This window comes from Varanus komodoensis, unplaced genomic scaffold (assembly GCF_004798865.1).
Source record: "Varanus komodoensis strain SLA01 unplaced genomic scaffold, ASM479886v1 scaffold22, whole genome shotgun sequence".
Taxonomy (NCBI): Eukaryota; Metazoa; Chordata; class Lepidosauria; order Squamata; family Varanidae; genus Varanus; species Varanus komodoensis.
Genome location: NW_025335606.1, coordinates 13,726,279 through 13,743,943, shown reverse-complemented (window position 1 = coordinate 13,743,943; position 17,665 = coordinate 13,726,279).

Below are 17,665 nucleotides of genomic sequence, written 5' to 3'. Positions count from 1 at the left end.
TTGGCTCTCAGTGCTGGTGCAAGCTGCTGAAAGATTTAGCACTAAATAGTTCCAAGGATATTATGTTGCATCCTTATTTCAATTTCTCAGTAAAATAATTCAAATATTACTGTTGCCTATGATAGGCCTCTCCTGGGTACTCCATTAAAAAGACTCTAGCTAAAGATTTGGAAATAGTCACTGGCCCATTTCTAAACTATTTAGAAATGATCACCAGAGTTCAACCAGCAATTTATCAAGAATGTTGAGATGAAGAGGGGCTTCCCAAATGGCTGGGGAAAACTGCCTGGGCTGCTCCTATGCCTTTAGCAGAGGTCTGATCTGCATAAATCAGCAGGTAAAGCTTTTTCATGGCATGGTGCAAAACATTAGTACAGAACAAATTTCTGCTAAAGGAAAGCCTCAGAGGTTCAACAATTGACAACTCTTATTCAGGAAAAGAAAGTCTAAGAAACCAGACTTCAAGTTGAAAGGAGATTGCTAAGATAAGCAGCATGTGAATCATAAGAAAGACACTAGAATTTGATTTCTGCAAGCCATTCAGTCTGCAGAGTCTCCTTCCAAGTTTTCAAGTTAGAATTGGGGTTTCAGTGAAGCTGCAGGCAGACTTAAAAGGATTTAGAGCATATAAATATGTAGACTCGGTAGCAGTTAACAAATGTAGTCCAGAATGTTCAACTAGGGAACTATAAGTCTGGAAGTAAAGATCCACCAGAGAAGGGAAAAGTGTTTAAAGTGCAGGTGTTACATATACCAGACCAGTCGCACAGGGTGAGTGATTATAGGAAATAAGTCCTGACTCAGGCCGCAGCTGCTCAAATGGATCACACTTCCTTGCACGTATGCCTAAAAAGGGAGAGTGTTTCAGATAATTGTTGAGTTAAAATTAATCTCAAAGGGATTTTAACTCCATACCTATTCCTCATGCAGTCCTACCAGAGTTCTGTCTGGTTGCCTGGCAGTGAGACATGGGCAGCCTAAGTTAAATTGGTGGCTATAGAGCAGTCTTCCCTAAACTGGTGCCCTCCAGATATTTTGGGCTACAATTCCCAGCCCCCCTGACCATTGGCCATGCTGGTGAGGCAGGAGTTGAAGAGCAAAACATCCGAAGGGCACCAAACCAGGGAAAGCTGGATTAGAGCATAATGCACTTTTAATAGCACAAACTGGGATAAGACCACAGGGGCTATTACAGCTCAGTGGAAGGGTCTTTCATATCTTTAATTCTATACAAATTCAGGAGTTTCTGAAATTGAGATTTAAATGCATTTCCAGATGCCTCTGATATCAGGGATCACAACTATTCATGCGGGTAATTTTAGACCCTGGACCAGCTTCTGAAGGGTCACATCTTCCCCATCGGATCAACAGCACTACCAGCAGTGCCGTGTTAATGTGAATAAAATTGATAGTGTTAGTGACAAGCTGGGTATGATGATTTACTGCTTTTTCAAAAAAATGTTGAGTTCTTCAAGTGGGGAAACAGTTCTGGGATTGTTTCAACATCTCTCTAAAAGCAACCCACTTAAATCATGAATTTTAGAGATGAACTCCTCTCATGGTGATGCCAAGAGAGGTGCACATCTCTGTACTGAATTCAAGCTACATTTGCACAATGTCTCATGCTGGATGTATCTGCAACGATTTCACAATACATGATTTGAGGACTGAAGCTCTAGAATAGCCTTACCCAACATTACATCCTCTTGTTTCCTTTGACTACAACTCCTAGTATCCCCAGTCAGCTGAAAGGCCAATGCATTGGAGGCAGGTACCAGCTTTGGGAAGGCTGCTCTAGTAGAATCACTGGCTGCAAGCTTTGCACAAAGGATGACTTTCAGGGACTTAAAGGTAATGAGATGGAGCCCAATAAATGGTATTAAATGACACTACCAAAGCCTGCAGACTCTGTTGTACAGATATCACTGAGGCACAGCCAAAGATGCAGCACATCCTTTCACCCAGCAGAGTTCTATTCGGAATGCTCCCACCAGTGCAAAAGAAGATGTGCATTTATTTTGCCTTCCCCTGCAGCCCCCAGGATCACCCCCCCCACACACACACACACAGGGTCCCCTAACCCTGCAGTGCAGATTTTCAGGGCACTGAGGGGAAGAAAGGGCATGACTAAATTTCCTAACCCCCCTTTCCACAGATGGAAGTGCTCCATGGATAGGAGGAGGCAAATGCTGGATCCAGCCCTATGAAAATTCTCATGGGCGACCATAGTTCCATCATGCAGCCTTCAAGTCTATGACAAAGTCCTGTCTGCACACAGCCTCAGGCACTTTACTCGATTTCACAGCAACCTGCACCAACCTAAATCTCTGAGCTAAGGAAAGAGAACTTTTTACAAGGTGCTCTCTCAGCAAGTTTTGTTGTTCACTCTTGTGACCACAGCTGTGTCTGCTGATTTCCAGAATGATGGAAAAGCAGCATGGCTGGAAAACTATTGCCTTTTGGATGAACTGAAAATTATCAGTATAGCCTGTCAACTCCCCCCCCCCACACACACACACACACACACGACTCACTCTTTCCCCTTTCTGCTCAATTTGGAACAATCAGACCTGTGTCACCACGTGCTTTTTACTAGGGACCTAGTAAAACTGTCCCGTGCCTGACGTGTGAACCCAGCAAAGCCATGTCTTTGGCTCTTGAGCCAAAAAAGGAATTTATCCTAAAAATCCTGATGGAGCATACCTCCAGCTTCTACCACGAACACTCCCCCCTCCTCCCCCCTCCAGTAAATGAGTGTGTTCATTGGCATGGCTGCCTGTTTATTTAGGTGCGTGACAGGCTTCCGTTGTTATTTGGACCAAAAACATCTCATTCTATCCATTCCAAGGGCTATTTGCATGCTGTTTTGTAGACATCTCCTAGACATCTTGGGCACCAGAGGGATTAATAACATTCATCCAAATGTTTTCCCAAAGGTTGGTGTATGGGAGAGAAGTATTTGCATTATGTGACTTGAGACAAGATGAGTTGACAAGCTGAATTCAAAACGTGTAAGGAGTTTAAGGTTTAGTGGAAATAAAAGAGCTTGCTACACTGTACAAGATTGCAGATTGTTTCCTTCCCTCTTTCTCCCCTCCAAGAATCTCCAAGCTATTCCACTTCCTGTAGTGTGTCTGGGTGTACAGCAATAGAATACTATATAATATAGGGCAATTCAGGCACCTGCTTCGGATCCCAAGACCTGCAGCGACCACTTCCATGGAATTAGCAATGCCGATCAGGGATAGTCAAACTCATTTCTGTTTCCTGAAGGACAAGGCTTTAATCAGGTTCCTGCATGGTAAAAACCACATTCTTCTGGAATCTGGTTGCTTTTGAGAAACTACTATTTGCTGTGGGATTTTCTTGTTGCTGTTTCTGGAGGAGTTTTATACAGTAGCTCTACTCACATGCAAAAATACACAGAGCTTTTTCCCAGATCTCTGGGATACTGTGAGCAAACTAGTTTTCTAGCTCACATGGTTCCAACTTTCCTGCTTAGTGCCTCCTTGCATCCAGAGAGAGAAATTGCTCTGGCACTTTCTTGCTGCAAAGAGGAGGCCATGATGAGTTTGAGCAGGGAGATGGCTCAGGGATATTTCCACTTCCCTGCAGAGAAACCCTGACCCTAACCCTTACCCATATATTTGGGGTGTAATTCTTGTTGTTTTGTCATGGTTCATATGTCTTCACTAAATACACCCGATCTATTCAAGTAACTGCACTCATCCTATCAGATGTTTTCCTGATAGAATGGAATAGTTTGGAGGGTCAGAAGCAGTTTTGAAATTAAAATGAAACATTAGGCAATCTTAGTCATAAAATGTAGGTGATTCCTCATCAGATCAGCTAATATTTTCATGTTAAGAAATGGATTCTGTTTCTTAAAGATGAAAGCTTCTTAGACAATTCAAAGCATTTTGCAAATTGTGAGAAAGGTCTTCTGTCATAGCCTCAATCCAGCAGTCAATCAACACAGAAAGGCCTTAAGATGCTTCCAATTGATGACATTTCGATTGTGCAATGACACTCCCCTGTCTACGGAATCTTGCGAAGGGTTCAGATGAAGCTGTCTTCAATTTCTATCCCTTCCCTGCTTTCCCACAGCTCCTTCAGAAAAGAATACAAACAAACCTTTTAAGGAAGGATGGATGGAACAGCTGTTAGTGTGAGGAACCTGCTGTCTGGTAGCACCTTTTCTGCATAAAAATGCCACTTACACATTCACAGACCTGACCTGTCTGCTACTAAGTATACTTTTAAAAAATTATTGAGCTAAATATCTGACCTCGAGGTGCGTTTTAACTTCTTTTCCCTCAGACGTTTTTCTTCCTGCACGCCATTTCTGATGAGTGGTCCCTTAGCCGCCTGAAGTGAATCCTCCAGGAAGATCTCTAACTTCTTCTACATGTACAATCTGTTTTTAACTTTCTGCAGTGCCTATTTTGTTTTGGGAAGAAATGGAACAAACTGACACATTTTATTGCTGAACTATTCATTCTATTTCTACTTCGCTTTAGCTTTCTTCCCATCTTATCTTCACAACAACATTGTGAGGTAGGTTAGACCGAGAGTCAGTGACTGTTCCAAACTCAGTGAGATGTTTATGGCTTCATAGGGACTAGAATTCAGATCGCCTGACCCCCAGTCTAACACTAACCATTATACCATATCAACTATTCAGGAGCTGTTTGTTACAATCTGTTGAAAAATCCAGGGCAAAAACTTTTGCTGCACTAAAAAGACTCAAGGCTTATCTCAGCTTGTCCCTTGGGCTCAAAAGTCTCTCAAATCCTTCAGCTGATAAGAGAGGTACTAACTATTGCCTGAAAGCAGAATATGACGAACAGCTGAAATTCACCCCTGTCTTTAGGAGGTGCAAGCAGCTTCTTCTGATTTTACTGTTGCTTTTTTGTCACGGCTGCTTCAGCCTACATCCACAGAGCTCTGATCTTGGCAACCATTTTGTAACTAAAAAAGACTCAGCTGCAGTGGTGGCTCCCATGTTTTGCTTCTGTCCTGTTCTGTTCTGTTCAGCTTCTGTTTTTCTCCACCAAGAGGTCAGAAAGTGAATGTGAACTTACACCCATCCTGCATTCAGGGTCTTTGCCTCTTCCCTCTCTGCCCTACCCCTGGATCACTTGAACATGAATGTTGGATGATCTTGATACCAGCACTAATGTTGCTGAATTCAAATATTACAAAGCAACAGTAAAGTTGCTGAAATTCTGTAGTGCAGGCACAAAGCATTCTACCATAAGGAAGCACTGCTGAGAAATGTAAGTCATGACAATGCAAGCACTTAAAAACCAAGAGAGGAAGATTCCACAAACAGAATAATACATGGACTTGGAATAATTCACAAGAATCTGTCTATAGCTATATTTCAGCAATCCTCTCCCAGGGCGTACTGTCTGCAGTAGCCAGAGTTCAGATTGCCATCTGTTTGGACCCTTTTATGCTGCAGTAATAAACACATTACGCATCCTTTGCTCCCTGACAAATCTGGTTTTTTTACAAAATCCAGACGGACACAAAAAACAAGAACTGGGGGAAAAACAGTACTCAAAATCCATAGTAATGGTATTTTTGGCACAGTCTTCCCTTCCGCTCAGGCCATAGTCTGCTTCGATGCAGGCGGAAAGCCCAGGTGCACCTGGAGAATTCCCCAGGCCAGGCATCCCAGCTAGGAGACACTGGAAATTACTTTGCACTTATGAACAGCCGCAACAGAGATAATGCAAGAGGTGCAGGTGCAGAGTGAGAAATGACAAGGCTGTCTATTGCAACAATACCACTACAGAATATCACTGGAAAGACAGACACACCCTTCCCTTCCCTTCCCTTCCCTTCCCCTGTTCTTGTTAGCTCCAGCATTCACCCTCCAAAATGCAGCTTCCTTCATTCAAGTCTCAGAGCAAGCCTCTGTTCTTCCAGTGTTGAGAAATTATGTATCCCAGCACCCTGAATACACTGATACACTTGCTCATGAAAATAAATGAGTAAGAAGGGAGACGACGTGAAAAGAAACAAATTGAAGACTCAAAAAAAAGTTTTCTTTTTTTTCTAACCAGAAGCCTCACTCCATATTCTGTTGACTTCAAGAACTCATCCACACAGTCTAATTCTGGGTGGGAGGCTTCTGATTGAAAGCTAATCTTCCAATTTCCTACTGTGAAAAGCAAAGTCAACAAAGCCCTTGGCACTGTTCATAATTCCCTCTGACCTTGAGTAAAAATAGCCGTCGAGCCACATACAGACAGCGTCAACCCGGCGCATAACTTGCTAGATGCTCCAAGGTGCATAATTCCCTGGCCCAAACAACACTATTGCCCATTGAGAATTGAAAGTTCAGCTATCCAAGAGAGAGGTCATCCACCAGCATTTGAACACTCTTCAAAATACTTTCTCAGTCCTCAGAAAACCCCCCAAATCCAGTCAGAAATTCTTTGTGGAGGTTATGTATAATTAAATGCTGATGCAGTCAAAGAAACAAGCTCACATGGATCATATCCTTGCATGTTTAAAAATGACAAATAATCCTACATTGCAGATCCAATGTGGATTTTATCTGAGTTTGTTTAAACAATTGGTCGATAATTGCATTCAGTACAAGACAGGCTGCTGCCAGAAGATGAACAAACAACAATTTTGGACACCGGAGTGATAGGCTTGAAAATCAGTCCTCTGAACAATGTTGTTGGAAAAGAATCAAGACACCAAGCAGTGGGATTTCATTTTGAAAATATCAAAATAATCCCAAGTGCCAAGTTTGTAGATCATGTTGTTTTTAAATGGTGTTCATCATATTAACCACAACAGGAGGTAGAGGACTGAAAGACCCACCCCTCCATGATAGGGAAAGCATGTCTGATGCCATCATGTTTTAGTCTGGAACCTTAGAAGAAAAAAAAATGCATATTTCTCAACAGAGTAATCATAGCAAGAGTAAGCTCTTGCAGTGGAACATCAGCAGTGCTAGCTAGCAAAGCAGCTGCTTGGAATTATCCCCCACCATTTGCAAGGAAAATATGCTGCAGTGTTGAGGATGTCAAAAGCCACAACCACTTCTTGGAATCTGCTCACAGTATGGTCATTCTGTCATTGTGTGTCAAAACTACATGCAAGTGGAAACCATAACTCAGTGGTAGAACTTGTTTTTCACATACTCTGCATGATGAAAAGGATCAAGCAATAGGTGTTGTGGAAGACATTCTTTGCCTGAGATGCCGGGGAAGCACTGCCAGTCAAGCAGCTAGTTTTGGGTTGCATAGAGACCAAGCTCAGGCTCCCATGGCACCAACTACTTACCCCAGCCTTCCCCAACATGGTGGCCTTCAGAGGCATTTGGACTACAACTCCCAGAATTCCCATCCAGCAGGGCCATTGGCTGGGAATTCTGGGTGTAGCAGACCAAATGTGTCTAGAAGGCACAAGGGTGGGGAAGGCTGACCTATCCAATTTATTGTTGGTTTCCAGGCCTTTGTCCCCACAATTCAATCCTTCCTGATGTGGAGATGCAATGTATTTTTCAACTCCCAGAGTAATAAAGTCAATCCTCTGGATACGTTTATGTTCATCAATGAGGAATGCCTGCTTCAGAGACTATTGCACTGATATGGAGAATGCAGACAATTTCTTCTTCATGTTCTCTCTCTCTATGTCCCTCTCTTTATCCTGACACACTCTGAAAAGAAATCATTTTAGCTGTTTAGTCTCCAATTTTACCTAAGAAAAAGTGTAATTCAGATGGCATTACCTAATAAACATGTGACTTATGCTCTCTGTAATTTGGGCAGTTTACTCTGTACAATGGGAACTTTGGTAAATCCCTGCAGGATCTATAGGTTTGCAGGATTCCTAGCACAACTGTATTGTTTCAGAATTATTACCTGCAATTGTTTTGGAAAATTCTCATTCCAGAGAATAACCTTGTACAAAACAGAGTCCAGGGATTAAATCTACATGCACAGTAGACCAAGGATATGTGATAGAAGCAAAAAGTAAGAGCACAAAGAAAACTATCATGTCAGAGAGAAGTACCTTTCCAAAAGGTTATCATGCTGTGTCTTATTTCTCAAAGAACTGAAGAAAAACATCAGATATCAGGTGTAATAAAAAGTATTGTCTACAGAGAATTAATGCTTTTAAACCAATCCTTTCTCTAGGTAATAAGACTTCACACCACTATATTCCTAATGTTCAGAAAAAGCATCATGTGATTATGCTAGGTTTGCAGATGAGATCTGATGCTGTTGTTGCCACATGCCACTATTTCTTCTCTGGTGACCCTGTGACTGAGTACCCTCCAAAACGCCTGAGTGCCCTGACAACCTTGCCCAGTTCTTTTAAACTCAAGGCCGCAGCTTAATTTATGGAATTGAGCCATCTCGTACTCGGTCTTCCTCTTCCTCTGCCTTCAACTTTCCCTCACATTATCGTCTTCTCCAGTGAATCTTGCCTTTTCATGATGTTCTCACAGTATGAAAGCCTAAAGAGATGATACGTGAAAAAGCCATGCATGAAATATGGCTCCTAGTTACATTTTTCTGGTTGAAACTCATGTGCCCTGCACAAGGATAAGTTTTGGGAATCAGCCAGCGAGATGTAATGCACAAAATTCTGTCTTGTTTGTGACCTAGAAATATGGGCGTGAGGGAGACTAAGTTGTTTAGAATGCACTTAAGATCACATCTGTAGTACATTCTTAAATTGATTTAACAGAAAAGCCCAGCTTGGTCAAAGCAAAGCCCATACGATCCAAGATCCTGCTTTCCCCTGGCAGCTAAGCTTGATGCCTCTCGGAAACCACCAAACATGACCTGGGGGCAATACCTGTCCCCTTTTGCTGCTCCCCAGTAACTGGTAAGGGTGGCAGAGAAACTTGTTTGGTTTTCATTCAATTCAAGTTTACCTAATTTCACAAACCAATTAGCAAATCGGAGCTCTATTATCCTTAGAAATTCAAATTTTCCTGCATTTTGCATAAAAAGAAGACATACAACATTTCTTTGTTAGGAAAACACAGGCAAAAATGCACATGTTATGTTGCTGAAAACAGTATTAAAATATGTATTGTGAAAATGTATTGGAAAAGTTTATCTCTGAGGCAATATTGTATCCAAAAAGGCATATAAATGGACACAAAGCACATATATGTTTTCTCATGTGAACCTTTTTAAAGACATACATATGGAAAAAGTTTGGGGCAAACTGAACCTAATATGACAGGGGTCTCAAACTCGCGGCCCGCGGGCCAATTGCCGGGAGGGGCCCTGCGGCCTTCAAAGCGCCGGTGGCACCCGGGCCGGCCTCCAGGAGCAACGCGGGATGAGCGGCCCACCACCACCGCGGCGGTGGAATCCTTGATGCAGCCCAGCCTCACCCAGACTCTACTTCCAGCGGCCCCCAGGTGAGTTGAGTTTGAGACTCCTGTAATATGAGGAGGGGTGGCGCAAAACTGAAATAAACCATTACATATTGGGCTTGTCTACATGATGGGTTTAACCTGCAGCTACATCAAGACTTCTTCTGTGTTTGTTTTGGAACTAAAAACATGGGGCTTTTTCCAAGGGTTAATATTTCTCTACCTTTCTATATATTCTATTAACCAATCACAAGGTGGTGCCATTGCTATAACTGCATTGTAGCAGATTTGCATCTTTGTGGAAGCCTTTGGTTCTGGTTGCCACTATGTAAACTTTAATGTCAAACTTTCCTTGCTCTAAAAATAAGCATAACAAATTATTGAAAACTTAAGAGAAGCCCTGGAGGATGAAGATGTGAGGACAAGTTCTATGAGTGAAGGATCATGAGCATAGAATAAATGTCTCATGCAGAGCTTCTCACTGAGTGGTGCCGCCTGCCTAAGCACAAGAAGGTTACAAATAACTATCGTTCGTAATAGCTTCATAGCCACAACAATTTGTTATCTTGCCAAGGGAACTGTAGTCCTATGAGGGCTTTAGGGATCTCCCACCAAGAATTCTCAGAAAACAATTCCCAGGAACTTTTGGTGGAATCTAAACAAGCTGGACAGATAGAGCAGATTTGGCTTGACGGAGGGCTTTCTTGCATGGTCAACTATCTGGTTATCCTCTCCACATTAACTTATCTGCTATGAAATACCTGATGTAACTGCTGAGGAAGCCCAGTGATTTCTCTGCCACAGTCATGTAGGGCACTTGTAGACCACAGAAATTGCCCCGATAAGAACATAAGGCCATGATGGGCCAAACCAATGCTCCATCCAGTCCAGTACTCTGTTCACAGTGTTCAATCAGCTGCCCACAGGATCCCTTAAGCAGGATGAATACAAGTTCCACCTGCCAAAGCTCCTCAGCAACTGGAGTACACAGGCATGTTGCCTCTGAAAATGGAGGTAGCACATAGCCAGCAAGGCTAGTAGTCATTGCTGGAATTCTCCTCCACAAGTTTGTCCCGTTTTCTTTTAAAGCCATCAGAAATGGTGGTCATCACTACTTCCTGCGGTAGTGAAATCCGTACTTTAACTGTGCATGACATGAAGAACATCCTTCTATATGTACTGAAGCTCTCTCCAGTCAGCTGCATGGGATGACCCTGGATTCTAGTATTATGGGAAAGGGAGAAAAACGTCTCCCTCTCCACTATCACCACGCCACGCATAATTTCGAACACCTCTAGCATGCTCTTCCCCTGCTCATCTTTATTCTAAGCAAAACAATCCCAGCTGTTGTCACCAGCCCCTCATCATTTTAGCTGCCATTCGCTCCATTTTTTCCAACTTAGTGTCCTTTTCCTGGTGTGGTGACCAGAACTGTACATAGAATTCTAACTGTGGTTGCACCAAAGAATTGTTCAAGGGTGTATTATCTTGACAGTTTTATTTTCAGTGCCTTTCTTAATCAGTGTCTAACTTGGGAGTTTTTCTTTTCCTCAGCAGCTGCATCCTGGTCCAACATTTTCTCCACAACTTCAGGATCCCTTTCTTGAGCAGTCACTGCTACCCCACATCCTAGCAGCCTATTCTTGAAGCTGGAGTTTTTCCCCCAACATGCACACAACCTCTAAAACATACCCAACCTTCCTGTATAGGTTCACATTGCAGGGAAAGATTGAGAGTGGTTGACAAGTTGATTTTCAGAGAAGTTTATGGAGTCCACAACTAATCTTCTCATTAACAATCCTAATTATCTTTTGATTAAGGTTGTGTAGGACACATTTTAGGACATGCTGTCTTAGGGTTTTTGCCAGGACAGGGTGAGTTACTTACTTCAGAATGTATTTTTATGTTTCTTAATTATTATTTTTATGTGAAGCCTAAGATTTGAGTGGCAGCTTTCTTCATGCTGAGAAGGCCCTGGAAAATGTCTGACCTTTCTACTCTCTAGATATGGCCTTGGAAAACACATCAAATCTAGCCTGAGACAGTATCCAGCTGACATTCCATTAGAGTAAAGGATATTGCAGTAACAGCAATTAGGTTCTAAACTATTTGTATGGGAGGAATCCAAATCAAGTTGCAATCAATTGTACAGCTGCTTGCTGGCAGAGCTCCACTAGCACTGTTTCAAGTTTGTAGACACTGTTGGATACTGCCCTTAAAATTAAAAACAAAACAGGTATAAATATGAGTATTGCATACACCTCCACATGCCTAACTAGCATTTTGGAGCCTGGAGGGAAACCTCTGAAAATTCTCATTTGTCTCCTTCACAGGACTGCCCCAGTAACTCATTCTTGTCGCCTCTTTGGCCCTATGGAACATAATACTATCCAGGGTCATTTCTAGAGGGAAGAAAGGGCAAACATTTACCAGGGCCCCAAAGTGGGAAAGGATATGAACAATGCCATCATTGTCATTGCACAAAGAGCCCAAGAAGGTCATGAGCACAAAGAAAGAATTTTCTTCTTGTATGTCCTCCCTTCTCCAGATTCAGTCTGTGGATTGAGGGTGTCTGGGTTGAGGACTTTCCCCAGATCCTGAAGCCACTATTGCTGATGCAAAATGACAACATGGGATCGAAGGCATCATCTTGCATGTGTGTCCCCTGCTCACCTCCCCACATTTCCTCTCCAACAATGATGATGTCTCCCACTAGACCAGAACGCAAATTTCTAACACAGCACAGAAATTGTTCTCCTTTATTCTTACAAACTACTTTACCAGAAAAAGAAGAAGAAACAGACTAGACCCATAAAATTAAGGCAGGAAGGGTTATAACTAACATGGAGCCTAGAAAAACAATTAAATGTTCAGTATTCCATGAGCACACGTTGCTGTTGGATTGGACAAAATTAGTTGAGTATTTAAGGTGAAGAACAATGACACCATCTTGTGGCTAGCTGGTTACTTACAGCCTCATGCTGGGTAAATATCACTGGTAAGGTCACTTGCTAAAAGACGTGAACAAAGTAAATTAGATCTGTACGCCACTCTACCTCACCACCCCTCAAAAGCCCACAAATTGTGATACAAATGGTCACTCACAGCTCTTTATCTTCAGAATATTCAGACACTACATGCCACTAGGAAGTCTTAATCAAAATTCTGCACTAAAAATCTGAACTCTGCAAATTCTAAGAATCATAGAAATATATTTGCACAAGTTTCACATGATTTACAGCCCAATTCTAGGCATTCATACTAGGTACTAAGTCCTAGTGAATTAAATAGAAATAACATGCTTTGATGACCTGCTATATATGGATTGAAACATCACCTGCTAAACCCTGCTATTCCTCTACAAGATCCCGAACATATTCCCTAGGATGCTGTAGTCTGTATTTGAATGACAGACATGCCTCTGATCAGTCATTGCCAGGTACATATATTTTATTTGTAGGAGTGAATAACAGCTACTCTTCTCTCCTTTGGAGAAAATATGGGTGGGCATGTGGAGCCAAATCAGGGGGTGTGTGCAGTTAGTTTCTGGTGTCAATTCATCTTTACAACCCATCCTGCTTATCTCTTGGTTACTCTAGCAACTCATGTCTGCAGGTCCCCTTTTCCCACTGGGCTCCACTCCCTTTGTGTGAGCCACGTGTTACAGGTTTGAATTCCAGTGGGTTCATAACTCTAGGCAAACTGAAAACCCCTGTGCTTTATAAAACGAAGCCTGTTGCCAACCAGGGTGGACAGAAGGAAGACCTTCTGATGTTTTGAACTTCAACTCTCAGCTTTCTTGACTATTGGCCATGCTGGCAGGGGCTCTGGGGGAGTTCTTTTATGTAAAGTGATGTGACAAAAACCACAAACTGAATGCAGGTATCTGCACAGAACAACTTTCAATAAACATTTTTAACAGTCTTTTCAACTCAAAAGTCCTGAAGTACCTCTTCATGTTTTTTTTTCCTTTAAAATTCACAAATAGGAATCCCCAGGTGCATCTTCCATCACCTGGAAGAGGAAAATCAACTGTTTTCACACATGCCCTTTTCAACTGGACACAGTGCATTTTGTGCTAAATCTGTTCCAAATAGCAAATACACACCAAAAACCTCTTCTCAGAGCTATTCAAATAGGGAAGGCAGGTATGGGGAACGTCCAACCTGTCGTCCAACCTATCAGCACCTGCCTGCTTCCCAAGCTTTGGTACCTCTGCCCTGCAGGGAAAAACTCTTATCTCCAATTAATGGCTGATTGGAGATGAATGCTCTCTAGGGGCATGTCCTGAGTGATTCACTCTTGTTTGCTTGTGAGCTGTTAATGGTTGGGAATACATGCAGAAGACTGGTACTTATTTGACAATACTGCTGAGTGATTCCATGTTCTTTCCTTGTAAATAATGTCCTGAAGACCTGCCCTACTTACCTGTGATTAGGCTTAAAATCAGTAATGTTCAGCTCTGTCCACTCAGGGGGAATCCAGCCCTAAGGCTGGAAAAGTTTTCCCACCTGTGGGCTAAGGTGGGGTACAGTGTTTTTGGGCCAATGCAAACATTTGGAAATTTCAAAAACTGATCTGGGCACAACCAAAATGGTAGTTTGGGTGGAAATGGCAAGTGACCTACACAGAAAACTTGGAATACTATGTTCATGGACATCAAGGAAGGCATCTGCTGTGGTTACCATATTGCCTGCCTTTGGGTAATGTATCTCAGCAATATCAAACAAGCAATTTGAGTTCCTTCAAGATTCCATTAATGCCAGTTTTTAAAAGCTAGTTCTTATTTCCTGTTCATAGCAAAGGCTTCCAATTTGCTATTCAGATTTCTGATCCATTGCTATTTAACAAAATCTGGCATTTTCCAATTATTCAGAGTCCTCATTGCTATAACTGTTAACCATTGTGGAACATATGAGATATGAAGATATGATAGATATCTTCGTAGATATGAAGTGGGGGGAAAAACAGAAGCCAGCATTCTAATCATTAACATAAGATGAAAAAAATGCCTCACCAAAATAGATAGTTGAGCTTAATCTAAGGGTTTGTGAGGGAAAATGCCATGCCTCCCCCCCCCCCACTTCTCCTACTGTTAGATGGTTCTGGAAGCAAGATCTGCAAGCAGGTGCACAAGTAAAACTTTAGTTGGATTCTCCCACTGCAGTTAATAACATGCATTCCTGTTAATAGAACACCCTTTGTGCTAACAAAAAGACATCACTGGATACAACCATAAGGACAGAGTTGGAGTATTATGAGGAATTAGTCACAAGAAAACAGCACAGTATGTGAATTGTGTTCTATTCCATGCAAATACAGGATGTGGGAATAAGTGTGTTATTAATCCTAACAAATTTGAATATGAAATTAAGTTTCTAGCACAGTAGCACAGACCTCAAAGTAAGGAGCACTCAGAGTCCTTGACCTGCGCAACATACTGCCTCTCACAGCTGTATTTCGTAAATTATAGAAAATAGCAGACATGCTGAATCTGCATAGTACATACATACATACATGCTGCACAATTCCACTTTTGTCTTAAAGTTAACCTTAAAATACTGAGCACATTCAACTCTTGATTATTTATTGGCATTAAGAGTTCAAGTGTTTATGTAATGTCCTAAGAGGTTAGTGATTAGAGTGTTGGGCTGGGATTTGAGATACCTGCTCTTGACCCACGAACATCACAGCCTCACATTCTTCACAGAGTTGTTGGGAAGACAGAATGGAAAGGTTTCTGTAAGTTATGTGGATTTCTTGCAAAAATAAAAAAGGTGAGGTATAAGTCTAACAAATGAGATGAAAGTGTCTTCTATATTTGGGTACCTAGATGGTACACTGGAAGTGCAGTGACTGTTCACATCTTCAGAGTAACACTAGGCCACAATCCAATGTAAGTTTAGACAGAAAGGGGCCTTTTGGCTCTGGCCTCTTGGCAGAGCAGCAGAGGCACAGGCTGGGAGAGAGACTGAGTGGCCAGGGGACTGGCAAAGGCAAGGTAGGAGCTGGGCAGCGGAGCAGAGGGCCAGGAGCAGCGGAGAGGGAGGGGGCGGGGCCAGAGAAGCTAGAAGGGCCAGGAGGAAGCGGGCAGGCGGGGCCACCGGCCTGAGGGACTGATAAGGTGGCGTCCCTTGTCTGCGTCCCTTAGCTGTGGCCCGGGCTGTCCAGAGACTCCCTTCCCTGAGACACACAGGTTTAATTGTTTGTTTGTGCTGTGCTGTGCTGTGCTTTGTTTTTCTTCTAATTTAAGTTTATTTTATCCTTGTGTGTGTGTGCAAGTGGGTTTTTGTCTGGGAGAACTGGGCGAGTGAGAGGAACTGCAGGACTAACAAGGCAGGGGACCAAGGTAAGGTCTCGGAAGGGATACCGATGGCAGACCAGGAGATGGCCTTGGCGGGAGTCATGGGTGTTGCTGTCCGCTGCGACAGCTGCGACATGTTCGCCCTTCTCCCCCAGGAGAGGCAGGGATACACTTGCCCTCGGTGCAAGATGGTGACCCTGCTAGAAGAGGAGAGGTGCCTGAGGGCCGAGAGAGCTCTCCAGGCCCCCCCCCCGAGCAGCCCCCCCCCCAGACAGAGGGTTGAGGGAGAGACCACAGGAGGAGCAGCTGTGGAGACATGGAGGTATGTCACCCACAGGAGGGGGAGACCAGCACGGCCTCCTCCTTCTCCTGGCACCAATCTGGAGCTGGGAAACAGGTTCTCTCCACTTGGGGAGGCTGGGGCTGATGAGGCCTCAGGGGACCAGCAGGACCCCCAGCCTGGGACGTCAGGCGGCAAGGGGGCCGCTGCGGGAGAGGCAAGGGCCAGGGCACGGCTGCCCACCAGCACTGGGAAGGTACGGCAGCGGGTGATCGTTGTTGGTGACTCCCTGCTGAGGGGCACTGAGGCGGCAGTGTGCCACCCCAACCTGGAGACAAGGAGGTTTGCTGCCGCCGGGCGCACGCATCCGGCATGTGAAGGACAGAGTGGAGCGTCTTGTTCGCTCCGGGGGTCACCAGCCGCTCCTGGTGATGCATGTGGGCACAAACGATGTGGCCAGGCAGGGTGTGGTCGGGACCACCAGGGACTTTGAGGCCTTGAGGAAGAAACTCAGGGAGCTGAAGGCCCAAGTGGCCTTCTCGTCAATCTTACCTGACCGGGGATTTGGGCCAGGAAGGGACAGGAGGGTCTCTGAGGTGAACGACTGGCTTAGGGTGTGGTGCCAGAAGGAACGCTTCAGGTTCCTCGACCACGGCACTCGTTTTCTTGCCAATGGACTTCTGGCAAGGGATGGGTTACACCTCACGAGGATGGGGAAAAGGTCCTTTGGAGATGCTCTAGCGATCTTCGTCCGGAAGACTTTAAACTGATCCGGGGGGGGGGGGGGGTTCAGACCCCCCAGTAACGTGTCTGCACTGGACAAGTATGGGGGGAGGATCAGGGCTCTGGGAGCAGGGTTTTAGAGATACTGCAGGGACTGACAGGACTCCTACAGAGAGGGGCCAGGTATCAGGGAGGATGGGAGAAAGGAGGAGGCTGAGAACTCCAAGGATAGGAAGCAGTGGGAAGGAGTTGAGGTGCATGTACACCAATGCTAGGAACATGGGTAATAAGCAGGAAGAGCTTGAAGCTCTCCTGGGAATAAGAGGGTATGACCTGGTGGGAATCACAGAAACTTGGTGGGGGCAACTTGAAAGGCAAGTCTGAAATGTGAACGTAGAAGGATATCACCTTTTTAGAAAGGACAGGAAGGGAAAGAGTGGTGGGGGCGTGGCTTTATACGTCAGGGAAGGGATAGGATGCAGTGAGATAGAATGCAGCACAGATGTGGATTCGGTAGAGGCAGTCTGGGTGAAACTTAGGGGTTTTGACAGGGAAAGAGACCTAACAGTGGGGGTATGTTATCGCCCTCCAGGTCAACTTGAGGCCCTGGATGATGTCCTGACAGACCAGATTCTAAGGATATCTCGGGGGAGAGACACAGTAATTATGGGAGATTTCAGTCTCCCAGATATTACTTGGGAGACTCATTCGGTGGTGACAGCCAGGTCACGTCGCTTCCTAGAAGCTATAGAGGGAAGGTTTTTCACACAGAGGGTCTGAGAGGCGACGAGTGGGGGGGAACATCCTTGATTTGGTCTTGACCAATAGAGAGGAGCTGATAGATGAAGTACAGATTAGGGGAGCTCTGAATGCGAGTGATCACTCCATCCTTTGCTTTGAGATCAGGGGACTGGGGACGTGCAGCAGGTCGAGCACTAGAAGCTGGGACTTCAAGAGGGCCAACTTTGGCCAACTTAAGGCCAGACTGGGG